A 25,950-nucleotide genomic window follows, 5' to 3' on the forward strand; every position below is an offset into this window, starting at 1 on the left:
TCCAGGCCTCCAGAGGAAAAGTCCCAGAGCCCCTGTGAAGCCCCAGATGTTTTGCTCAGCCCAGTGGGATATTCCTTGTGTAAGGGAAAGCAAATCCTGTGGGCAGAGCTGAAGCTTATGAAGGGAAAGAAGACTTACTTGTCTGAAACAGAGGGGGGAAAAAAGCGTGTGTGTCTATGCACGTATGACAGAGAGAGAAGAGAGCGAAAGCAAATTAGATTTCTTTCTTTTATTATACAGGATTGTATGTACAAGGTCACCTTTCTCCCAAACATCAGCATCACAGTCAGTTCATAGCAAAAACTGCAGCTCATCTCTCAAAGCCTAGAATCAGCTCTACAACGGCTCAGTACAACACAATGGATAAATTGTACAGGAACCGGAAAAAGGTAGGGGAAAGCACGGTTATCCCTTTAAATCCCTCATGAATTATTTGAAACTAAGAAATGCAAATAAAACATTGTGCTTCAAGAGCCATGCTTGCTCCGGGTTGGCCCTCAGGGGAGGGGAGCATGGCCCCCGGCACCTGTTCTCCCCATCACCCTTCAAAGAGAGATGCTGTAGATGAGGTCCGGCTTTGAGCGCTGGAGCAGAAAGCAGGAGTCCCCTTTCAGAGCACTCTATACCATCTGGGAAGCCACACGTTTTGTGGGAGGGTTTGACCAAGGAGAAGCTGTGGACACCGTTCTGGATTCAAAGCACTGACGTGTGTGTGTTTTGGAGGGGAATGGGGAAGATGGGCAGGAGACATCTGATCTCAACGAAGTGCTGCCTGAGTTTCAGTCCCATCTGCCCCCGAACTCAGGAAAAACTGGATAAGCCCATGAAGGAGGAACGAGCAAGAAGAGAAAGGCTGAGACACCTCTTGGGTGTTGTGACGTGAGGGGTTCCCACGACAAGCTGTGTGCTGGCTGCTGCAGCCCTTTGCTTGCAGGACGTGGGACGGGTCAACAGCAGCTTCAATTTGGGTAGGCAGGAGAGGTGCCTGCATGCCCACATGCATCGTGCTCGGGGTATTCACCGATACCAGTCTCGTTACGCTCAGGCAGGTTGTCATGCTGCACAGACCCGTCAGGCTGGTGATGGAGTGCAGCCTTCGCAGTCAGGAGCAGGAGCTGTTGCGCTGCTCTCCTGCCGTGCCGGGTTGGTGTGAACACCCAGCGAGGCTGGGGCAAGAGGAGACGTGAGCACCCTGGGAAGGGACTGATGTCTCTGGCACTGGGCTGGAGAAGGTGGGTTACATCCCTCCCAGGGAGCAGCTGGTCCAAGAAAAGGGTCTCATCCACGCATGCTTGCACCCCCTCCCTCTGCAGAGACTTGCTCAGCCTTTACACAGTGGCTTCCCAGTGGAGGACGAGGAGACCAAACCATTGAAGATGACATCTGCTTTGTTTCGTCTGTTTGGGAGCACTTGCTTGCCTGCAGGCAACCTCCTTTCCCCTTCCTCTCTTCAAGCAGCTGCAAAGAGCACAGCACATGCACCAGCACCGACTCCTTCCCCCTGGAAATGACCATGTACCCACGGGAACTCGTGGGGCAAAAGAGACTTGACAGGAGGTGACTGCTCTGGGAGGACAGCTCACCCCACACCCTCTTCCTCAACATGACCTTTAGCGTGAGAACACAAATTGTCCAAACTGAGACAGTACTTTTCCCCCAGTTAGCAAATGCCCTGGCTCTCACCTAGCACGGGAAAAAAATGTCTTTATTGGGTTAGGCTTAGTTCTCCCTCCTCTCCTACAAAAAGCTCTAGAACATCTCTGACTCATTAGGTGACCCAACCGCTCTCCCGTTATCCAGTCAGTGATGGTTACGGACTGTGCAGGGTCTGGTTCCTGCCTCTGCTGCCTGCAGAGCTCTGAATCCATTGCACGGGGTAGTGGGGATTCGCCAGGATGATGAGTTTTCTTTGTCTTTGTTTTACAGATGGATGGAAGATGTCGGGCCGTGTTTCTCCTTTTGAATGCCAGGTAGAGATGACAGCAGCACTTTGATTCAGCTTGTCTTGCTCAACGTGCCAAGACAGGGGTTAGCCTCGTGCTTTCCTCACACTGTTGCTCACTGCTGTTCTGAATGGGCTGCAAGGAGAGGAGAGAGAGAAGGCGGGGAAAAAATGTACATCGTTTTCTTTGAACCTCAAAGATTTGTCATTTAGGAAAGGGAGTGAGGGGCTGATCAGTGACCCAGCTGAGCAGCCAGGCTCAGTGCTAGGAGAACACAGAGGATCAGTGGAAAAGAGCATCTTCTGAAGCAGCAGCCCCCCCAGCCTGACATGCATGGAATGAAAGCTTTTGCTCAGGATCAGCCTCTAAAAAGCCGTGTGCGAGCTGTACCTGGTTACTGTAGTCTGGCATCCTCCACATCTGTGTAATGGCTGTTCTCCTGGAGGGAAAAGGGAATCAGAAACAGTAAATCACCACGTGTCCCTCCTGCCCTGCCTGGACACCATGACACCTCACACGCGGTGACCAGCTGGTGCCACGGTGTGGGAGAGCTCACATGTCACTCAGTGTGGTGGAGGAGCTACAAAGCACGCCTGCTGGGGACAGCGGGTGCCGTGGCTGTGGTTTCTGGCGGATGCAGTCCCAGGTGAAACCAAAAATTGCCTCTGGCTCCTTATTCTGGAAGGGCTCTGCCAAACAGACCTGGGATGTGTGACTCCCTCTTGGATTTTGAAGTTTGGCTCTTGCTGAACCTCAAAGGGACTGGGATGAAAGTAAGCCCACCTTCCCTTGTGTAAAGTCAGGTGTCTGATCTGGGCTTCACCAGAGTCTGCACCTCCACTGGGCATGTCCCAGGGAAGGTCTTGAGCCTGTGGCATGAGTTGCCATGCTTAGACTGGATGCCTAACTTCTGCATGGCCAGGTTAAGTCCATGCTCAGCACCTTCATAAAGTTTACTGCGTGTGCTTGCACAGCTCATGCCTTGTAGCACTGTGAGAAATTAATTTGGGACCTAGGAATGGCCTGCACCAGGGAACAGGCATTCCCGCATTACTGAAACTGCCCAATGATGCTAAGGTGCAGTCAGTCCGCAGTGGTAAATCGTGCATGATGTAACGACTCTGCTGTTGAACACAGAAACTGGTCCCAGTTTGCCACAAAACTCATCATCCAGAATGATAACACTCATAATATTCATCACTCCAAACTAATATCCATCACGCCATCACTAACAGTGCCGGAGTGGTGAACCGCTCCCCATGCAACCGTGGTTTTGAAAGCACGGCATGTGAAGGTCCCCTGCCTGGAGCCGTTCTGCAATGCAGGGTCATTAAAAGAATTATGTGCTCAGCAGTAGTATTTTATCTCCTGCGTAGGTCAAATGTTGTGGTGAAATGTTTTAGAAATGGAAATGGATCCAGGAGATGTCTGCAGGGGATGCCAGGGAATCTGTAAAGGCAAGGCAAGGGAGCCCAGTCCCAACCGTGTCAGCAGCAGGCTGCTTTACAGGGCACTGCAGGAGATAAAGAGATCTTTACAATTAGGGAAACCAACAGGGTCTTTGCAGAGACCCTACAGGGGAAAAGCCTCAGGACTGCGATGTGTGATGAAGGGACAGCTGGAGACTACGCTCAAAGGAGTTGTGGATGGAGACTCCCAAGACAGGGAAGTCTGGAGGCTTATGACTTCTGGCAACTGAACAAAGGGTCCTTCTCTGCAATTACAGAGCAGGTAGCGCCCTGGGAACAGGCTCTTCAGGAAAGCCAGGTGAGGTGGCATGTGCTCTGGGCAAAGGAATAGCCCAGATGCACAGGGATTTGCCTTGGAACAGATGATGAGTCAGCTGAAAGCTTGTGGGTGAGGATCAGGGGACAGACCAACACGGGTGACATCATGGCAGGCATCTGCTGCAGACCATCTGATACGAAGTCTCCTCTGGATGGCTGGAGGAGGCCACCTGATCACAGGCCCTTGTATTCCTGGGGGACTTCAACCACCCTGGCATCTGGTGGGGCGGCAGCAGGGCTGGGTGCAAGCAACCCAGGAGATTTCTGGAGAGTGTCAAGAACAATTTCTTGACACATCTGACTGACCATCTGACTAGGGAGGGACATTTTTCTGGACTGTTACTGATGACCAAGGAATAACTGGTCAAAGGTGTGAAGATGGATAGAAGTCTTGGCTGCAGTGACCGTGAGACTGTGAAGCTGAGAGAAGTGACCAAGATAAAGAGCAGAATCAAATCCCTGAACTTAAAAGAGCAGATTTTGGGTTGTTCAGGGATCTGCTAGGCAAAATCTCATGGGAGACTGCTCCGGAGGCCAAGGCATTTGGGTCATCTTCAAGGACACCTGTCTCAAAGCATGGTCCGTTCTGATGACAGTTGGGCAGGTGTGGCAGGATGCCAGCATGGATGAACAGCAAGCTCTCAAACGAGCTTTTTCCTACATGAAAAGGCAGAATCTAGAAGATGGAAAGCAGAGCTGAGCCACCCAGGAGGAATACAGAGAGTGCAGTGATGGAGTCAGACGTGCAGCTGCAGGTACACTAGCAGCAAAAGGAACGCTAAGGAAAGTGTAAGCTCACTGCTCAATGGGGCAGGGGACCAAGGGATCTAGTGACAAAGCACACGGAAAAGGCCAAGGTACTCAATGCTTCTTTTTTCTCTTGGTTTTCACTGGTTCAGTCTGTCTTTTGGCCTCCCAGGTCCCTGAGCCTCATGGCAGAGTGTGTGGGAATGAAGCATTACCTACTTTATCCTTCCTCTGCAGAGCTCCTTTCTTGCTCACCCTCTCTGAAAAGGACACAAGCTCATGCTGGGAGGGTGGCCCCCTTCGTCCTGCTCCCTGTGGGCTGCAGTGTGTATTTTGGACTTGATTTCCCCAAGTGATGTTGGAAACTTCACCAAGGCCAAGCAGAGATTTGTGCGCAAAACCAGGGTGGCCAACTTTGCACTGGAAGTGGGGCTCTGAGGAAGTGTTTGCCCAGCTCCCATTGACCTTCAATGGGAATTGTGTGCCTGACTCCCGTGGGGTCTGAAATGCTCCCCCTCACCCAGCTGAAGCACTGTGAAGCACCACTCTGCTAAGCCATAGTATTTTCATATGAGCTCTGGTTCAGTGAACCCCACTCTGAACAGGGATGCTCAGGTCCTGCTTGTCTCCAGGAGACATCCTACAGTTGTCCACAGGGTATAGGTGGGACCTAAACCCAAGACCAATTAGATCTTCTCACTTGTCACCGTGGGGAAAGAGGTTCATGGCAGAGAAGCCTCTGTGCTGGGTACTGCCCGGGTGTTGGCAGGTCTGGTTCCTGCCTTGCATAAATTGTCTTTTGCTTTTGTGATGGCTGTGCTCCTCCTGTCTCAACTAACTGGACTTTGGTCCAGGCAGATGCTCAGCAAGTAAGCCTACACCAAGTTAATCCTATTGCTTGAGGCAATCAGTGAGAACCCAGGACCAAAACAAAAAAAATAAAAATGGTTTGGCTGGAGACTGGGCTGATAAGTGGCTGAAACTGCACGAACACAGCAGAAAATCTGAGTACGAATCAACCTCTTTACATTACACTATAAATATTTGCACCCATCAGGGACTGTTGAGCTCTCAGTCCATAGCAGCTGGCTGGGCAGCAGGGATCTCCCCTTGAGTGAGAGATCCCTTACCTGACACCAGGCATCGACTGGTTGGTAAGTGACATTTTTTGCATGCGTGTAACATTTAAGATACGTATCATAAGCTTACATGATAATCTTTGCATCCTGTACTAATGTGTGTAGTAAATAGTATTGACCACCAATCCAACTGTACTTATTAAATATTTTACATATCTAAATTTACTGATTGGAACTCAATCAACTAACTACTAGGTAAGATCTGAGTGACCTCTGACTTTTCTCCTGCGACACTGCTGTCCCTCAGAGCCAAGGGTAGATAATGTTTTTAGGGACCGATGTGGGCACCATGTCCATGGACAGCAGGTGGTGAGGGCCACACTAATGTGTGTAAGCCAAAGAGACGTGGGATAAATGAGTCACTCCCCAGGAACTGGAAAGACTTCAAAACTGTTCAGTGTTGTAAGGTCAGGAGCAAAATATAAAGGACGGCTTCTGTGAGTCACCTTGCAGTGTTTAAGAGAACATCCTTGCAGACGAACTGCACACGTTAACCTGCCCCACGCTGAGCACATGTGAGCCTGTCTGATGTTGGCAGTAAAAATATTTCCGATCTCAATGCCACTTTAGGACTGGAGTTACAGAAAACAGAGATGGAAAGGAGCTGAAATAGTCATCTTGTTCACCTACTCTTAATGAACACCAGCTTTTCTTAAATCATTGCCAGCAGATGTCTGTCCCCTCTGTTTCTTAACCCACTGATGGCAGAAAAGTCCGTATTTTTTTGTTGACAGGCTGTGCGCTGCTTTATCATCATTAGCATCAGCAAGTTTCCCCCTAATTTCTACCATCTGTTTCCCTTGATGTAATTCAAACCTGGTCTTCCTTATCCTAATTGACATAGAGATGGAGGCCACCTTTTGCTTTTCTTCTTTATGTTGCCTTTCTTCATCTGTTATGATCTCTCCCCTTAATCATCTCTTAGATTTAGCAGGAGTCACGGACTTCAGCTATGAGGCCGCAGAAACCAAAACAGCTGAAAGACCCCGTTCACATCCCTCATCCATCATGACTAAGGTCGAGCAGAGTAGAAGAGTACAATGAGCTGGGAAGTGTTTTGAGTTAGAGGAGCTTTTTGGCCATAAGAAGAGCGCCGTGCGCGTGCAATGTGGTGCGGTCACCTCAGTGATGGTGGAGTGAGGAAGAAGAAAGGGATGCTGAGCATCATCCTCACTTCTGCTCCCACCAGTGCCAGGGTGGGGAAGGAGCGGAGCTGTTGCAGGGGGCACTCGGTTCAGGCTCAGAGACATGCCCTAAGCCTCCGCAGGAGAGCTGTGCCAGCCAGCCCAGCTTCCAGGGCTGCAGTCCTGCGGAAGAGGCAGCAAGCAGGGCTGTCCTTCCACCCCAGCACCCTGTTGCCCTTTGCCTGGGTCTCGAGCTGATCCTGTTCTCAGAGGGGTCTTAACTGGGGATAAATGCCAGCGCTGCAGTGGCAGCACAGTGCCCTGTGTCACCCTTACCATCAGAGTGCCCAAGAACAGGGCGCCCATGCTTTTTAGGCACAAAATCTGTTCACTGGGAGTGTCCTTATTCCGGGCAGGACTAACGCGAATGGGGCTGATGTGTGCATGACATCAGGCCAGCCGCGCTCGAGCGCTGCCCTCGCTGTGGATGTGGCACAGCGCTTGTGGCTTGCTCAGACCTTGTAACTAGGTTTCTGCCATTTGGTGTCTGTCCAGACGAAACGCGTGGTGTTAGGGAAGTGCAGTTAATACAACATGGCCGGTCTCTGCTGTGTGCTTCAAGCCATCTGAGAATTACTTGGGAGTTATAACCATTAATTAATAGTTGTGAAATCAAGGATAAATGTGGTCCAAATTTCAAGAGTCAAATATGTTTCTTCTGTGGCTCCACATACATTTGATAGGTCAAAGCTTTTGCAAGCAGCAGAACAATTTGAAAGAACAAGCCGTGAACAATCATGGGACTTAAACACAACAATTTCTTTTGAGGAAGGAAAAACTACTTTTCTGGGGATTTAGTAAGTGCCAGTAAAAGTCTTGTTGATTACTGAACTCCTTTGGCGGAGGGATGTATTACCCAAACTCTCTTACCAGTTCATCTTCACAGTCATCCCGTGCGAGACCCTCTTCCTCACCCTCGTCCCCGTTCAGCGGCTCCTCCGTGTTGACCTCTGCCTCTGATGCCGTGTCTTCCTGCGAGACTTCGCTTTTGTTGCCATCCACCTTCTTCCGTACATCTGGGAGAGCAAGAGCCAAGCCATCAGGGGCTGGGGGAGGCAATGGTTGGAGCCCGATGGCACTAATCCAGTGGGCCCCCAAATTCAGTTGGTAGGTAAATAACGGGGCTGGGGTTTTTTTTCTGCAATGGGAAGTTCTGCTGATTTTGAGGAAGCTGCCTGAAAGCAACCCTGGCGAGGGCAGAGCAGGTCATCGTTCTGCACGTCTCTGGAGTGAGTGTGGGAGGCAGATAGAATAGAATAGGAATAGAATAATAGAACAAAAAAGCAAACTAAAAAATACAAACTATACCACAAAAGAAAAAAAATAATCTCATCATTTAAAAACCTAATTCCATAATTTGGGGAATTTTGGTAATTTTTGCCTTTGATTCCACCCTGGAACCTGGGTCTCGACACTTCATTGTCAGAGCCCAGGGGATGCTCTGAGCTGCAATGGTTTAAGGCCAGCTCTACGGGTGAGTCCCTGCACTCCACCTGCTCTTGGACCAGCCCCGAGGCATCGGTGTGCACCCAACTGACCTGCGGACAGCTTCTGTTCTTCAGCGATCTGCTCCAGCCGGCCCAGGAGAGCATCAATGTTGGATTTGATCTGCGTCAGCTCAGTTTTGATTGTTTGCAGCTCGCTGCACTTCACTTGGAGGAAGGAAGGAAGGAAGGAAGGAAGGAAGGAAGGAAGGAAGGAAGGAAGGAAGGAAGGAAGGAAGGAAAGGAAAGGAAAGGAAAGGAAAGGAAAGGAAAGGAAAGGAAAGGAAAGGAAAGGAAAGGAAAGGAAAGGAAAGGAAAGGAAAGGAAAGGAAAGGAAAGGAAAGGAAAGGAAAGGAAAGGAAAGGAAAGGAAAGGAAAGGAAAGGAAAGGAAAGGAAAGGAAAGGAAAGGAAAGGAAAGGAAAAAAAAGAAAAGAAAAGAAGTAAAGAAAGGCGTTTAGTGCCCTGCAGAGCGTCCAAGGTGGGCAGGTGAGGAGGGGCTGGCTTTGCACGGAGCAGCAACGCGCCCTCCTCCACCGCCAGCCCTTGCTGCCTGTTACGGCACTGGCAGGAAAAGCCGGGGAGGGCTGTGGGTGGTTGTATGCACCCAAAAGAGCCTCTGTGTCTGTCGTCCAGGCATCCTGTGGAGGCTGACACCCGCCTTTGGCACACTTACGTTGTACGTGCACCTTCCCCTGCTGCATTCGCAGCCTGCAGGCTTCTGAAAGGCCCTTGCCTGGTGTGTTGGTTCCAGATGTTTTGGGTTTTTTAAGGTTTTCCCTGGGAGCATCTGGCCCTGTGGGTGAACGCCTGGGGATGGGAGATCCACGTGCACACCAGTCTCCGCACCGTCCCACCGCAGCCCACGCGCATACTCACACTTCAACTTGGCCGAACTGTTGGCGATGGCAGCCGATCTGGCGAAGAGCTTGACGGGGAGCGTCGCCTTCACGCGCCGGACGAGGGGGATGGTGACCCGTGGCCGCTTCACAGGAACCACCCTGGGCACCGGAGAGACTCGGCCCCGGTACTCAAAGAGCCTGGAGCAGGGGGGAAAGATGGGGGGGGTGCTGAGCAGCCCTGCAGCACCCCCAGCCCCACTGTGCTGGCCATTGGGTGCCACAACCGGAACCCAAACAGCACTGGTGGTGAGCAGGGGCACAGCCTGGCCGGTGGACCCCACCGTGCTGGGCTGGACCACCCTGCATCCCACCGCGCTCCCCATGGCAGGAGCTGTGCTGCAGAGGGAAGATCTCACCCCGCAGAAAACCCCTTTGGCTGATGTCTCCCCTGCTCACCTGTCGTAGAAGTCGTCTCTGTAATAGTCATAGTCGAAGTCATAGCCGCTGCAGAGACAGAGTCAGGATGGCACGGGTTAATAGTGCGGGCAATGTATTATTATTATTACCCCCTCATTGCCTGCTGAGCCTCCCAGGTCCTTGATTTATTCCCCCTCCACAGGGGACCCCCCCGTCCTTCCACCTGGCAGGATGTGCACACGTGTCATCCCGGCTGTGGGTGTCTGCAGGGAGGTGGGCTGAGCCTGGGGGAAAGAACTGGAGGGGCTGAACGCACCGGACAGGGTGATGTTGGCAGCAGAGTGTCAACCTGGTTATCTCAAGGTGGAGCAAGAAGATGTGCGGGAGGATTAAAACCTACAAGCTGGGGTGGGGAGAAATGTCCGCAAACACCTTGTGGGGATCTCCGCATTTAAAGTGACGGCTGAGTCTGGGGAGCGGGGACCAACTTAGATGCAACTTAAATGAAATTGCTGCAATTTTGTAGTATTCGTCAGTCCTGACAGGCTCAGGTGAACTGTTCTGGCTAGCTCCAGCAATGCCCTGGAGCCAATGTTCTCTGTACCCACAGGCAAGAGAAGCCCTGCCGCTCAAGCACTCCAAATGGGATGAAGCAGTGTCTTTATTGACGGCAAAAACTCCCTCCATGGGCTGTTGCTCTTGCTGGGAAGCTCACTGTGGCTTGGAGACCATGAGGCAGCTCTAGACCATTTGTTCATAAATAATACAAAGCTTGGGGGCATTTGGCAAAACTTTGAAATACCCGCACTCCTTTCTTCTTGCCCTAGTCACACTCCTGGTCTGAGCCAGCTTTTCTCCCAAGCCTTCGCTCCCTGGTGGGAACCCTGTTGGTAGAGCTGTGGACAGCGGGGGCTCCACACATGGCCGGCTCCCCAGAGACACAGGGATGGAGAGGAGCTGCAGCTCCAACCCCATCGCATGGGCATTGCCCTGCTGCTGCCAGCACTGTCCTGGGCAAAGCCGTGCATCTACAAACAAGGGGCAAAGCCCCGAATGGGGTGAGCACCCTTCATCTCCACCACCAACCCTTCTCTGCAGCATTTGGGCACCTCCACCTCACTCCAGGGCTCCGCTACAGCACCAACAGGATGAAGCCTGGCCTCAAGTACCTGTAGATCCAACCTGGTGTGGACTGGAGAAGGATGGAGAAGTCTAAAACCTCAGGTGAAGTCCTAAGCCTTTTTCAAAACTAGTCAAAACAGCAGTTTGGTATATGAAGTGGCCAATAAACACCGTAAATGTTATTGCACTATTGGCAGTCGGGAATTCATGCAGTGATAGGATGAGGAGGAATGGTTTTAAACTAAAAGAGGGGAGATTTAGATGAGATGTGAGGCAGAAGTTCTTCCCTGTGAGGGTGGTGAGGCCCTGGCACAGGTTGCCCAGAGAAGCTGTGGCTGCCCCTGGCTCCCTGGCAGGGTTCAAGGCCAGGTTGGATGGGGCTTTGGGCACCCTGGGCTGGTGGAGGGTGTCCCTGCCCATGGCAGGGGGTGGGACTGGATGGGCTGTGAGGTCCCTTCCCACCCAAACTGTTGTATCATTCTATGATTCTATGAATGTGTGAGCAAAGCTGGGCAGCCTTGTGTTTTTTCTGGTGGAAATTGCTACTGGCCCTGTGTTGCTGCTCGTTCACAGAGGCAGTGGAGTTGCCTTACAACACGCCTGATCTGCAGGGCAATGGGTCCAAGAGCATCTACTAATATTTGTGAGTGAAAAGCAAGGGGGTGGGGGTGTTACTCCTACCCTGGCCCTGAATCCTCAGGAGACACTTCCACCCATTTCAAAAGGAATTAGGGGCATAATCACCCCGGGGAGCTGATCCTGACTTCCCCACAACAGTGGGATTCATCTCACTTAGCTTCAGACACTGGGAATGTAAAGAGAGAAATGCAAGCCAGCGGGGAAAGAGGCAGTCCCAGGTCACGGTACATCACATCCAAAGGCAGCCATCTGAAATACCGTCAGGTGAAGAACTGGTTTTTTCCCCAGCAAGCATAAAGGGAGTCCAGACAACGAGCCCACATAAACGCCCTGACAGCACAAAGGGCTGCACTGACAGGAGATGAATCCACCCTTAGGCTGAGTGCGGTGCGGGATGGCCAAGGCTCTGATGTCAGCCGCTGGCAGTACGCCTTCAACACCTGCTGACCGCGAGACAGCCCTCAGGGAAGGCAGCAGGCTGAAATAAGGGATTTTTGGAAGCCCGTGGCTGTATGACCCTGCTATAACATGCAGTCGGGTCACAGCTTCACAGATAATGCCAGGGTGGCAGTGGCTGGATGCTTTTATCAGCGTCCTTCGAAGTCAGGCGCTGAGCAAAAGGCACATCTTCCAACATGAATGCAGGAAAAAAGCCGGTAAAAAGTGAGCGCCTTAGCGTGGGTGATTTATCTGGACACCGTGGGCCTGAAAATTTCACTGCACGTAGGATAAACCTTCCTGAGACCGATGGATCATTTTTCAGTGACCTGGCAGCGCTTCCTTTGTGTACGGGAATAATTTTTGCCATTTTTCAATCAGTTGGTGACATTGCGCCCTTTAAAAATAAAGCAGGGACAGAGTGAGAAGCAGCAGAAGGCTGTAAGGCTGTGTCAAGTAACACGCTGCTTCCACCTCCTGATGCATTTCTTCTGCTTTTCTTTAGTAATTAAATAAACTTCTAGTAATGACTCACAAAGGTTCAAACCCCAAATATTCATAATTGAAGGGCAACTGTTTATATGCGCTGCCTTTACATTACATTTGTGGTGCCATTTCTGAGCACGTACCTGAATCACAAATGTACGTTTGAGCGACTGTGCTTTTAATTACTGCCTGACAGCCCCGCACCGATAATCACAAGTGAGACATTGTGCTCAGCCTGCATCCTTCTAATGGTTGCACAACCTTCATTATTGCAGCGGTAGAAATAATACCCACTGGAAAACTACTTGGAAAATCTGGCATTGATCAAATAGTGAGCTTTTAAGATCTTGTGTATCCGATGTGAGATTCCTTCCTCCTGCAAGTAGCCAAGGTAGCGGGAAGCTGGGAGAGGAACGTGGGAAGGGAGCCCGGCATTTCCGAGATGCCGGGGCTGCTGTAGGCTGGGACAGCGTGCACATCCTTATTGCCAGTGTTGGGTCTGCTGGGTTTGGGTACCACTGCTCGCCTCCTCCTCTGCCCTGCGGGTGTTTCTCAGCGCTGTCCTTGTGGATTTGGCACCAGGGCTTGCCGGGGTGTCATTGCTCCCAGCACCGCTGCTGAGACGTGGGAGGAGTGGATCTGTTTGGAGATGGGCTGACACCAGCTTTCAGCAGGGACATAGTGGGTATAACAAGGGATGCGGATGCCAGCTGAGCTGGAAGGACATCATCCACTTGCATCTGTAGACTGTGAAAATAAGTCAGTGGTGGTTTGTTTCTGTCACCAATTCAGAGCCGGTTCCTTGGGCCACTGAGCTGCCAGACACTGGGTACTCTTGCAGTTTTTGTTTCGGTTGTCCTCGCTGTCCTTTCGGCTACAGAGCAACATTAGCACCGGCATTACAGTGAAGGGCACAGATTTGTGCCTCCAAAGGTCAAGTGCAGCAGTGACAGACCCCACTGCCCTGGGGCAGAGCCAACTCACAGCACAGCAGCATCACTGGCACTGACCTGAACGTGGCCCCAAATGCCCCAGGAAATCCCGTCCAGACATTTGCTGTGCAGGCAGAAAAAGTATTGCCAGAAGGCAAACCATTCTGAGACACAGTATGTGAATACCTGGGGGACGTGGTCATCACACAAATTCATTTTCCAGCCATCCTCACTAACTCATTTGCAGTATGTCCAGGCACGTCCGCGTTCAGCAGCGGTGGCCGAGGTACCAGGCAGGAGCACCCAAGGGACATCCCACGTGCAAAGGGATGCGCTGGCGAATGCCGGAGGCAGAGGGAGGGAGGCCCCGAAGATCCAGAGAGATTGGGGGAGAGCAGTGGTGACAGCAAGGTTTTATATTAACTGAAGGTCCCTCTTGTGGAGAGACCTGAGAAAATTTACGATGGCATGAACCTGGGCGTATGTTTTACCTATTGGTGGTAGATGGGAGGCTGTATCCCAAAGGACTTCTATTAAACACCCAGATACCCCCCTGGGCTGGGGAATCAAGTAAGACTGTCAAGACTGTTGCTTCCTCTATGTCCAAAATGAGATTTGCCTTCCCCTTCCCTTCCCCTTGACCCTCTCATACAGACTTGGAGTGAGACGAAGTAAAAACCCAACCTTTGAAAAAAAATCTTATGTGTTTAACACAGCATTTCTATAAATTACAGTGCTGTGATTTTTGAAGTCTAACATTTAGAAAAATTTATGATGGTTAGGGAAGCTATAACCACAGCTCACTGCAAACCTGGATTCCCTGCTTTCTGCGAGATATCGTAATTTCTGCTAGTCCAGATGGCAAAGTTTAAATCCGTCACCAATCTGGGATGAAATATTGCTGAAGCTCAGAGCAGTGTAGTTCTCTGGCCCATATTTTAGCATATCCATATTTGTGGGAGGAAGCAAACGTCTCTCATTCGCTCTCTCTTCATCTACAGCCTGGAAGTGTGAAATATTGGTCATTTCAACAGAAATGGATTAGTGGTCAAGGCACGGACAAAGAATAAGTGAAATGCTCTTTATTGCAAGATGTATGGAATGAATTGATTAGCATTATGGCTACCAGCACCACGTAAGTACTATACGTGCAGCTAAACAGAAAGATTTGTGTCATCTCTGTTTCCATACATCAGCGTGGGTAATGCACAGACAGACCGCTTCTCCTCGACTGGCGTCCCCTGTGAACCCTGAGGGCCAGGTTCTGGTGAAGGGCCAAGCTGGCCCAAGGCGGGAGGAATAATTTGCCTGGTGAGAGCTGCAAAGGAAGAGCTCGGCTGAGAGACTTGGGGAAGGTCTCCACAGATGCCTTGGGGGTGGTGGTGGGAGGGTTGCTGAAGCTCTGGTGGGTTTGCCTATGCCAGAAGAGCGTTGCCACCACTGAGGTTTGCCACTTTGTACCACACTGGTGTTGGACTGCGTGGCTGAGTCTGCATCATGGGTTTTTTCACTTCTCTTCATCCCTCTCACTTTTTTTTTTCTTTTGGTAGAAAAATCTACAGTTCTCTTGTGATTTCCTTTTTTTATTACACCCACCTATAATCCTGATACTGACTTTAGTTTGTTCTTCCCAACATCACACCCTCCAAATCCTGACTCAGTGCCCCAGTCTCCATACCATGAGATTGGCATAAAAATAATGAGAATTTATAAATAAAACACATTTTGGGATCTTGTTATTTGTTTGGGGGGTTCTTGAAACCTGCAGGGTACTCTCTGAATACCTTTTCAAGTTTTCCCTTTTGCAACCTCAGGAGCAAGATCTTAATGAGTTTCTCCCATATTCCCATGACTCCAGACTCTGGGGCTTAAATTAAAATCTTCGCTTCCTGTGAAAATCTTGATAAAGTCTCTAGAGCTGGCGACAGTGCCATCTGTGACACCCTGCATCTCCCACAGACCTACTCCATGTCCCACCTGTCCCTCCCGTTCCCTTGATCCCTTGGTCACTGCTCTGCACCACAGGCTCCCCTGGGGATTCCCCCAGCCTCCTCCTTGGATCACCTCCATCCGTTGCCCCAAGGGCTTCCCACTTTCTTCCTTCTTCTCTCCCTTTCCCTGTCATTTTTCTCTTGCCCTTTTCTCCAGTGTCTTTCCCTAAATTTTCCCTGTTCTCCCCCAACACCCAACATACACCACTGTGCCCCACTCCTACTCCCCAGCTGGAGGAGCTGGGGCTGGAGGGGAGCGCTCTTTGGTTACACCTCTTTCAAGACCTCCGATGTGGTTAAAGCAGGTACTACCTGCTTTTCTCCAACGATCTCCAGGTCCAACACTGTTCACAGGTTGGACCGTGCCCAGGCGGAGTCCCACAACGCCATGGGCATCGGCCAACCTTCGGTCTGCCACTGACGCCTCTTGCTCTGCTCCCTGCAGCCTAGCACTCAGGGGCATCGCGAATGCCAAGAAGCCCATGGGAGGAGAAGATCTGAACGTGCAGCAGCGGCCCAGGGCTGCCTGGGGCAGGGGCCAGGGAGCTCGGGGCAGTAGCCTGGGGGTATGAAAATCGGCCCCAGATGGAAGGCAAATACCAGCCCCGAGACCTCGCCGCAGGGAGGTGGAGAGGTGGAGACCTACCTGTACAACGCGGAGGCTGCTCTCTTCAGGCCTTTAGGTCTGTTAGGTTTAGGTTCCCCGGCCATGTTGATATCTGCAACGAACAGACACGTAGCTGCGACACAGCACATCCACGCTCACCGGCAGCCGTATCCGACCATGGAGCGAGGGAGGCTGTGCACAGCCCTGCCATCAGCAGAAACAAACTCCTCCATACCTCCCACCACACCTCCACCTGCTTCCAGCGTGTCTGGGGCCCTGCTGGACCTCCACAAGAAGGCAACTATACTCTTGCACTTGCAAGCCTCTTCCTTTTCCTTTACAAAGCCACTAACCATTTTGAAGTCAATGCCCTGCCCATGGTCTAACCACCCCCCCCCAGATTCAGGACAGGCTTCTCAGGAGAACGCGGTGCTGTTACGATAAGGCACAGACAGTATATGAAACTGCTGCACGCTGCTAACTGCTAACAATTTATCCCTTGCTCCTTCTAGAATAAAAATGAAGGCTAAGCATGAGCCAGCCTCCCATCGCTGTGGACCGGGCTGCGTTAAAAGCTGCACGGGGTGCAGGCACACGCCTGCAGCCACCCCGGCTGATCTCGGAGGAGCATCTTCTACCAGGGGAGGTGAGAACGAGCTCTTCTAATCCGCTGAGGAAATTTCTCTCCTTGGCCTCGGTGCCAAATGTGCTTCTGATGTGAGAATAAAGTGATACAGCCAATTTCATGGAGGCTGCCGAGAGCCTGGCAATCTAACGCTGAACGTGGCCCCAGAACTGCAGGAGGTGAGCTACTGTGAGCACGAGGCCTCACCTCCTCTTCGTTTCTTGACTCAGGAGTGAGCAAATTCCCTTCTGGCTTCTCCGGTCAGCCCTAAACTTTTTCTGTTCTTCAGGTCCTTTCTGTCTAAGTAGGTGTCAGACCTCCGGGCCTGCCAGATCCAAGCCAAGGAAGACAGGATTTCCTTACGTAGACCAAAAGCACTGTCTGCACAGGGCTGGACACGGGCTGCCCCCCAGCCCTGGGACAGGTCCCTGTGCTAAGCTGGTGGCACGAGTTACACAGGTGGATTTGAAGGTCTCCATCTGGGGCTCAGGGTTCATGCATCTGCGACTGCAAACTGGGGTACTGAAGTTCTCACCTCTTCAAGACTGAGGAGATATGCCATGAAACTCAGCAGGTTTAAGCTTACTAGTTCTTGCTTTTTTCATGCTGCATGAAGGGACTTTATGGAGAAATGTGGTCAGGCTGGTGTGCTCACCATCAAAATAAAGAGCTTGCAAAGTGATCCAAACAGTCTGCTGACTTCATTACTAACCACGAAAATCATCTTCAGGAACACACGAAAGCTGCAGCACTGCTGAAACAACCTGAGCAGGAGAAGTACAGGCTGCACACCTGGGACACGGCTCCGGAGGAGCACGGATATGCTCCCACCACCCACATGTCTTGCTCTGCCATTCCTCGGACTGCCTTTTAGGCTCTAGCAAGAGACATCATTCCTGCTGAAGCTGGAGCTTGGCCTATTTATAAGCTTGCATAACGAGTGTGGTGTTAGGGTGTTGCTCGGCCAGCACATTGACTGTTCCTCTGGAGGCACATTCAGATCAGAGCGTGTGTTTTCTTTGCTGCCTTTCACCCTCCGTCCTCCCATACTCAACTGCAAAGGGGAATGCAGAAAACTGTTGAGCCTGAACACTAGCAAGGATGTGCACGGCCATAGGACAGGTCGGTGGACAACTGCTGCCAGTGTAAACTTAATGCACTCGGTTGCCTTTCTGAGTCTGCCGAGCAATGCAATGCTTCTGGCAATGCTGTTTGCTGTAAAGGAAGAGAGCACTAAATGCTCTGGTGCATCCCAGAACACATCCCTGCTCCGCTCCAGCTCCCTTGTCCTGAACCCTTTTTGCTGTCAGGGTGCATCTTGCCAGCTGCCAGTCACTTCTCTCGCAAACTGGAGAGTTAATGACAGCACCATGCTGATTAACACCAGTCAAGGGAGATGCGCTGAAAGCCCAGTGGTGGATAATGACAACAATTAGCTCAATTAGCTGGTATGCACTGCTAGAAACAGCACTGCGGAGCCTTCATCGGTGCATGCAGACAGACCAGGAAACTTATCCTTTCACCTATAGTGGTGATGAGCAGTCAGATCCCTCAGGATTCCCTTGATTGTGAACAAGGAGAGATGAGAGCTCAGCATGCACACCAGCATCTCATTCCCACTCTTGCTCCCTCCTCTGCATCGCTGAATCCATCTGCCCACCCCAAGGGAGTATCTATCCCTCCTGCTCATACCCAGGCACCTTTGCCCACGGTAAATGGGGAGGTTGTACTACATCTAGCCAAGATGGTAGGGTCAGGTTATGGTGTGGATCCAGCTTCCAGTGCAGAGCTCCCTTGCTGGAATGGTAACTGCTTCCTGCAATGACTGGGATGTCTGGGAGCCTCTGGAGAAAGCGCAGAGGTTGCCAGGGCCTGCCTGGCAGAGCAGTCCACGTCCCAGCACAGGATGGGCTACAGCCACGGTTTCAAACACCTCTGTTTTGTGATGCATTCCGTATCGTGCCGATCAGTTTAAAAGCAAGTTTGATTTTTCTGCATATCTGGTGACAAAGGAAGAAGAAGAAAAAAGAAAAAAAAAGGCAGAAATGCTATTAGACCACTTAGCTTAAGAGCTGACCTTAGCTGGGAGATGCGAACTAGCAAGATGCTGCTGCTTTGCTTATTCATTATGGTACGTGCTGGAAAATGTCACCTGCAGATCATCACTGGCACTCAGGAGCAGACGGAGGGCTGAACCCCCCTGCCACCACCAGCATGTGTAACTGTCCCATGGCAGCGCAGCCAGCTGTGCTCCGGGGGGGGCAAGTGCTACCGAGAGCGGGAGTCACTGACTTAAGGGTTACTGCAAGCACCAGCTTTTCTATGACGTATTAGAAGGTCTTGCAAGAGCCTTGATGGATGCTGGGGGAGATATGAGATCCTCAGAGAGCGTGCCCACTCCGACGAGTCCAGCACAGCACTCACGGCACACGCAAAACAATGATGCTTCCTGACAACACCTCTCAAATGCTGGTGCAACTTCTCTTCCCATCCGAGCAGCTGAGCCAGGAAAGGCAGTCTCACTGGAACTGCGCCACGCGGGGCTGCTGCACCTGAGTCGTCACAGCAAGTAATGACGTGCAGGAGCAGCTCTGGATTCGGACAGGGATGCCGTCCTGCTGAGCCACCACCTGCTCGCACCGGGTACAAGTGGCCTTGCACTGTCAGCAAGCTGCTGCCCCTCGGCAGGTTGGGGGCACTTTGCCCCTACACCGGGCACTGCCTTGAGCCATGCTGCCCCACCACGCGGGTGGTGGTTCCCCATCAGCTCCGGCCATGCCAAACACAGCCCTTTGCCTGGCGGTCATGGTTTGCAGCTCTTCCACGGGACCGCGTGGTTGCACCCTGCTGAAGGTACTGGCTGGAGCTGCCTAACTCCCTGCTGCCCGCCTGGCAGCATCATCATCTGGTTTTATCATCACCTCAGAGGACCCCTCCAACTTGCTGCCCATGACCAGAAGCAGGGACAGTCTCTTCAGCAGTATGTCTGCCATGTCCCCTGCCCATCCCATCCCATCCCTCCTCTCCACATTTCTATGTGGCCATCACCTCCTCTTTTTTAGGGGGGGACTTTCTGTGTTGTGCAAAGACATTTTCTAACCACATTGTTCAGCTTCTCTTCTCTGCTGGATTCTCCTGAAAGGGGAGCATCCCCATGTTTATACTGGTTCATGAACAGCAAAGGAAAGCCTGCTGAACTCTTTGGTGGTAAGACTAGACCATGAAGGGAAGGCAGATGAGGGACCTGAGTTTGCACTGTGCCCACTACACGGATAGGACTCCCAGCTATAAAACAGCCCTTTTCTCTTGTTCGCATGCCAGACCTCTGGGACCAGCACTGAGAGGAGAGTAAGAGGTTCCTATCATGGTAGACCTTTCATCTCTCTCTTCAGCTAAGCGGGTAAGTGTTGCCTGTCTCTTAGCTGCATCTCCTGTATCTGTCTGGAGCATCACAATGAGCTCCTTTGCTCCCCAAGGCCCTCTTTGTCATATCTACGGACTCTGCACATGTGGGCAATGCCTGGGCTGGAAGCATCCCTGGCACACTGTCCCTCGCCTCGGTCTGCAGCTCTGCTCTCTGGACCATAACAGAAGTGAAAAGAAGCTTCTGGTATTTGAATAAACCACGGATGGAAACAGCATGCTGTCTTAAAGATCAGCTCTAGCATGCAACTTTTTATTTCAGAGTGCTGTGCCAGAAGCCGGGTGGGAATGGGCTGCAAATCACTTTCCCGGGTACCCAGTGACCACTGCCTGCAGCAGGCTTGGAAATATCAATTTTTCATTTAAAATACTGTCTCCGGTTCCAATTCTCAGCTTAGGTCTAGTGACGAGACCTTCTCAGCATGTGCAATCTGCAAAATAAGGATGCAGCTGGGAGCAGCTGGGGTGGTTTTGTTTGTTATTTCTTATCACACAGCAGCGCAGACAAGAGACTTCCATGTGTCCGGGGTGGGAGTTATCTCATTTAACATCAGCTGACTAAAGTTAGTCTGAGCTAGTCTGAGTTAGTTAGACTATCATCACCTCTCTTGACAGGCAAAGGGTAAGGCCTGGTCCAGAAAGGGAACCAGGCAATGTCTTCTCCCACCTTTGCTCTTCCCCACCAGATCAAGGACAAGGACATGGGATGATTCAGAACTGTGTTTTAGCTTCTACAGTCACAGCCCGTAACAGGAGTTTTTGGGCCACACTGTCACAGCCCTGAGGGTACTAATATGCCTGGCCAGCCTATCTTCTGACCCCTACCCGCACGGGACCTGGGAGCCTTCAGCCCCTACCCGAGCTGTGGTGTAGGAGGGCCGGTCTCCGGCTCTGTCACAGCCATGCCTACGCCTGGCCATGGACCCTGCTGATCCTGGCTGACTTCCCAGCCTGGCCCCAGACCTGCCTTGTCACTGTGGACCTGCTCGGTCATCACTGGGCTGTGTCTGACCTGCTCACCGTCATGGGACCTGACCCTGATCTGCAGATCGATGTCCCAGTTTGACCTTGGACTGGGCAGCCTTTGACGATCCCCTAGGGAGCAACCAACTTGTTTTGCACCTGGACGCCCAAAACGGCTGAAGAAATTACTTACCCAGTGTCTGGCCAGCAAGCACACGCCCGTTCTCACCCAGGACAGCGGCACGCGCGTGCCTCTCGTTGGAGTACTGTACGAAGGCGTAGCCCTTGTGAACGGAGCAGCCCACCACTCGGCCGTACTTGGAGAAAATGGTCTCCACATCTGACTTCTTGACCATGGCTGTGTTGAGATTGCCAATGAAGACTCTGGAGTTGATGGACTTGGGTCATTCTTATTCGTGATGTTGCTCGTCTGCACCTTCAATGACATCTTGAACACCTGAATGAACAAATCGGGAGTCAGGAAGGTGTGCAAGGGAATTGCCCTTAGAAAAAGGGGTGGGGGAGAAGTCTCCCAGCAAGCCTGGAGTGAGGGAACCAGCTCCTCAACCTGTACTAGTCGCAGCTGGGGTGATCCCATCTCCAGAGAGCCCTGTGCGTTGGGGAGGCGACTGTCACAGCCAGCACAAAACTCTTGCTGGAAACTGAATTATCAGGCTGACACTCTGGGTGTACGCTGGTTGCTCTTAGGGGACAAAACAAGATTTAAATAAATTTTACATCTAAGTAAAAGCTTTACTACTATTATACGAAAGCTTTTACCTTTCTATACCGAATTACAATTCAAAGGGCTGCTCTTTTTACCGCAGTTTGCATTCAGCACCTTTGTTCATGCCCACCTTCCCGGGCTTTCCCCTGCTGAGCACCTCCCAGCACAGGCCAGCTCTCACCATGCACAGGGACAGACTCGTACCCACGGATCCGCGCTTGCAACCAGAAGAAAACTTGAGTTTTCTGGATGCAAACGAAGATATTTAAGTGGCGAAGCAGCCCACGTACCCCTGTGTGAAATCTGCACTCTGCTGCCTGCCTGCGCATTTCCACGCTGGGCTTTGAGCTGAATTTTGTGCTAACAGGAGGTGTCACTGTTAGCTTGGGAATCACTAAGCCATCAGCTGGAAGCCACTCCAACCACTTCCCATAGCTGCAAGACGTGATCCTCCAAGCTTCCTGTCTGGGGTATTTCATGGGCAGCCCCTGAGAACTGGCTTCACCTCTGAGGACTAAGAGGACCAAGAGACGGGGCTGGAAATTGTGTGAAATTAAAGCTACTCTGGCTGCTGATCAGGCTGGCTGCTCACATTTCTGCAGCAAAAATTACAGCTGTCCAAAGATATCAGTTTGATTTTCATCTTCCAGAAACAGAGGGGATGCTTCGGGATTGCTACTGTACGCTGCGTACATCGTGCGTGGTTGTTACCTGGGAAAGTCAGCTCAGAGCTGTGGACGGTATTTTATGACGCACGTTGAGGTGCTGCTCTACCCCAGCCCCTTCCAGCAGCACCCGCAGGTACTGCCCGCACCCGGGGCAATGCCACCGGGGTGTCCCCGACCCCAGGCGGTCACTGAGCCTACTGCCTGGCACAGGGGGATGCACTGCTGCTCAGGTCCACGGTGTCCCCAGCGTCTGCCTTGGCGCTGGGCAGAGCTACAGTACCGCCTGGCTCTGGGGCTTTGGCTCTCTGGGCTCAAAGCCCAGGTCTGTCTGAGCAGCCTGGCCCACGGGGCCGTGGTGGCAGCTGCCTGGTGCATGGGTGCAGCTCCTGTGGACCTGGGCACGCTGGTCGCCAAGCCCTGGCAGGCTCCTCTGGCCTGCAGCCCAGCCTGCCTGAGTGTGCCGATGCTCTGGCTTCACCAAGCCCTAAACCACACAGCTAGTCTTTCCTCCACTCCTCACTAGACAGGAAGAGGCCTGGGCAAAAGCTCCAACATTTCCTGACATGCCTTTTGCAGTTGCACCCAAGACTTTCAAAGAAGCCAAGTCCTCCTTCTTCCCTGTCTTCTCCTGAACAGAGCTTCCACACAGGACACGAAATCTCTGGTTGCTCCTATGTCCACCTAAACCTGTTAGGGGGATAACTTCATTATACCTATCTCACCGCCTTGCCAGGTGAGCCCCATTTTGGCTTCCTGTGATGAATGGTCTTCTGATGGAGGCTGCTCAGCTACCAGCCCCTCAGGACACCTGGGGTGGCTGCTTCTGCCCGTAGTCCCATTTTGCCTGAGAGTACTTCTGCCCGCACAGACAAGCATCAATGTGTTAGGGCTCACCACCAGCAGCTCCAGGATTTGAAAGGTCAGTCCAGCATCGAGGTAAAGAGACAACAGAGGAGACTCGTCCAGCCCCACGTGCAGATGGTGCTTGCAGCCTGATCCGGGAAGACATGGAGTGTTTTAACACCGATTGTAATCAATGAGCTCTGAACGGACAAGCTGTGATGTCCAGACCTCTGACTTTTTAATTTTCAGAGCACAAAGGACTGGACACTCGATTCTTTCATCATTTAAAGCCCAGAGCATTGGAGGTACCTGGCAAGGCTGATGCTCTGCGCGGAGTGGGAGGATGCGATGGCACAATAAATCTCGTGTGGCTCTAACCCCCCTGACTCTATTAACCTACCACTGAGGCTGGAAATGATGTCCCTGCTAAAGCCAATAAAAAAAAAAGTAGACTTTGTCTGAGTCTGGCTTGTTATATTTTCCCTTTCACCTTACAGATTAAAAGAGCCAGAGACTTTTGTTTTACTATTTTAAAAACCATTCCTGGCAGACACAATGTTCCTAAAAACACTGGAAAAAATAACCAAAGGACAGGACTTTTAAAGGCATCTAAGTGAATTAAATCCTCGCATCTTTGGCAAGTGGTGCCCAACCTCTTCAGGTTGCTCAAAGTTCCAACCCATATATAACACTTGCTTAATGCTATCTTTTTTAATATATTTTTTGCAGTGCAGTCTGGAAGAGGTTCACAAAGGAACCTGTCCCCATTCCTGGTGCAGAAGTGGAGGAAGAGCGAAGGCTGTTTCCAGCCGTTCAGTCACTCTGGGTACCCAGCTTGAGCCTCACAGAGTCACTTCTCAGAAATCATGAGTATCTCCAAAAAAGCCTGGCTGGAGGCTGCTCCAGGATGGCCAGTCCCCAGGAAGTCTCCATCCTAAACTCTCCAGGATCAGCTGAGGCTGTATGGGACCTTCAGAGAGCCTGCACACGCGTAGGGTACCTGTATCCAGGTAGCCCTGGATAGTCTTGCTACCCAAGGACCTGTCTGACCCCTTGTGAACCCATGGCTCTCCCTGCCCTGGGGTTTCAGCAATGTTGCAGGACAAAGACTTCAACATGCAGCTTTACACTTGCTGAGTCCTGGAGTTTCCAGTTCCTGATGCCCGTATATTTGTTCCAGAGCAAATCTGCTCTGGCACCTCTCTCGCTCATACTAGACCATGTTACATGGACATTCTTGGCTCCACTCAGCTGCTTCCCCTCTTGATGCACTCCCACTTTTCCATCCTTGCTTATCTGCCAGAGTTGATGCAAGTCTCCTAGCCATTTTGCTACCTACCTATGGCCCTCCTTTCCCCCATCCCCCATCCTCAGAGGAACTCCTCTATCAACTGGCCTCCGGGCAGAGTACGAGCCCTTTGGAGCCCCACCATCCAGCTTGCACTGGTCTTGGAGGCCAACCATCTGGACTGCCCAACTAGATGCCACGACGCTGTGGGAAATCATGTCAAAAGCCTTCCTGAAGTCAAAGCAGACATCACTCATGTCACCTTGTCCACACACTTCACCACGAAGAGCGAGTAGGTTGGTCAAATCTGGCCATATCATTTCCAGGTCTGGCCTGGTGCCAGGTGGGAGGAATTCTGTCTTTCTCAACATAAAATATAGCACTTCTCAAATAAAATATACCCCGCCTCTGTTTTCCTACCCCATCTCTGAAGAGTTCTACTGCTGCTACCGCAAGCCCCAGCTTAGGGACGCACCAGGCTGTTGTTTGCCCAAACCCTTCCCAAGTTCTTACAAGCCCAGAAATGTGTTATTTACAATTGCTGAATCTCTGACCAGCTGGTTGCAGCTGCAAACACCAATTACATCAGGGTGCTGAGCTCCTTAAGCCTCTGGAGGAGGGATGTAGGTTAAGCTGCCTCTGTGCATGGGAATAGAAAGGGCTGGCTGGAGGATTCGGGTAGGATGGAGGTGTGTGAGGGCATAAAACACATGGGTTTTTTTTTCCCCCAAATCTAGTGGGCTGCCCCCTCTCAGCAGGTGTAACATGAGCAAGCTCTGCTGCTGTCAATGGATCCTCCACTTTGTGGGTTTGCTTTAAAAATAAAAGAGCTGGATGAAGATGAGGTGTTTCTCAGATGGGCACTAAGGTACCAGATGGATCTTCATTTGGAGAAGGACATCTGTCTCCTAAGGCATCTCCCAAGGTATGACCTTGGCTGCCACGGAGGTGGGGGGGTGTAGGGGAACCTCTCCCAGGTCCCTGCTCCCCCAATCCCACCTTGCACCCTCCTTGTCTGGCTCCTGGGACCTTCCCCCACGCTTCCTGCAGTTGGACCAGTGTGCGCTTGTCCCCTGCCTGTCTCCTCTCCTCCCCACCCTGGATGCTGGGTCCCCCCAACCCGACAAAGCCTGTGACTGTAGGAGCTGGAGATGGGAGAACTCACTTTCACCACCCATTGCAAGGACCAGTGATGGAGCGGGGAGCTCAGTGTACATCTTCCTCAGCAGAGCCTTTCCCTTGGCTCCCTGGTGGAAGCCCCAGCGGCTTCGGGGCCATCTCAGGACACTGCAGGTCTGCGCAGGAGACGTGCCTGTGGCTGATGAGAGATGGGATGGGGCCACCAGATGGCAAACTCAAGGTCAGGCAAGGTGACGGCCACCCGCTGGGTAAGACTTTGGAGGAAGCCAACAAGGACCTGACGTCTCTGCGGATGGGATGCTCTCCCAGTGCCATCTGCCCACTGACTGCTGTCCCCGCCCAGGCAGGGAGCGTTGTCCGAGGCTGGGGAGCTGGAACTCTGGGCTTCCAGCACGGCATTGCTCTAAGATTTCAGGCACCATTAGTGATGTCCTCCATTTAACAAGCAGCCTGCGTGCTCTCATTAGCAGCTTATAAAAGAGTTCAAAAAACCCCGTGCAAAGTGCTCTTCTACTGT

The 25,950-nt window shown here is 51.7% G+C and overlaps 1 long non-coding RNA gene and 1 pseudogene across 1 annotated transcript; one reads left to right on the plus strand and one right to left on the minus strand.

The window, feature by feature from the left end:
- Positions 1–217: 217 nt before the first annotated feature.
- Positions 218–21,224, minus strand: LOC129200232 (RNA-binding protein Raly-like; annotated as a pseudogene).
- LOC129200233 (uncharacterized) lies at positions 9,195–14,496 on the plus strand. The gene is made up of 3 exons (XR_008574832.1): positions 9,195–9,309; positions 10,640–10,765; positions 14,160–14,496. It is a non-coding gene; the product is annotated as an uncharacterized LOC129200233 (long non-coding RNA).
- Positions 21,225–25,950: the final 4,726 nt, after the last annotated feature.

This window comes from Grus americana, unplaced genomic scaffold (genome assembly GCF_028858705.1).
Source record: "Grus americana isolate bGruAme1 unplaced genomic scaffold, bGruAme1.mat H_17, whole genome shotgun sequence".
In the NCBI taxonomy this organism is placed as follows: Eukaryota; Metazoa; Chordata; class Aves; order Gruiformes; family Gruidae; genus Grus; species Grus americana.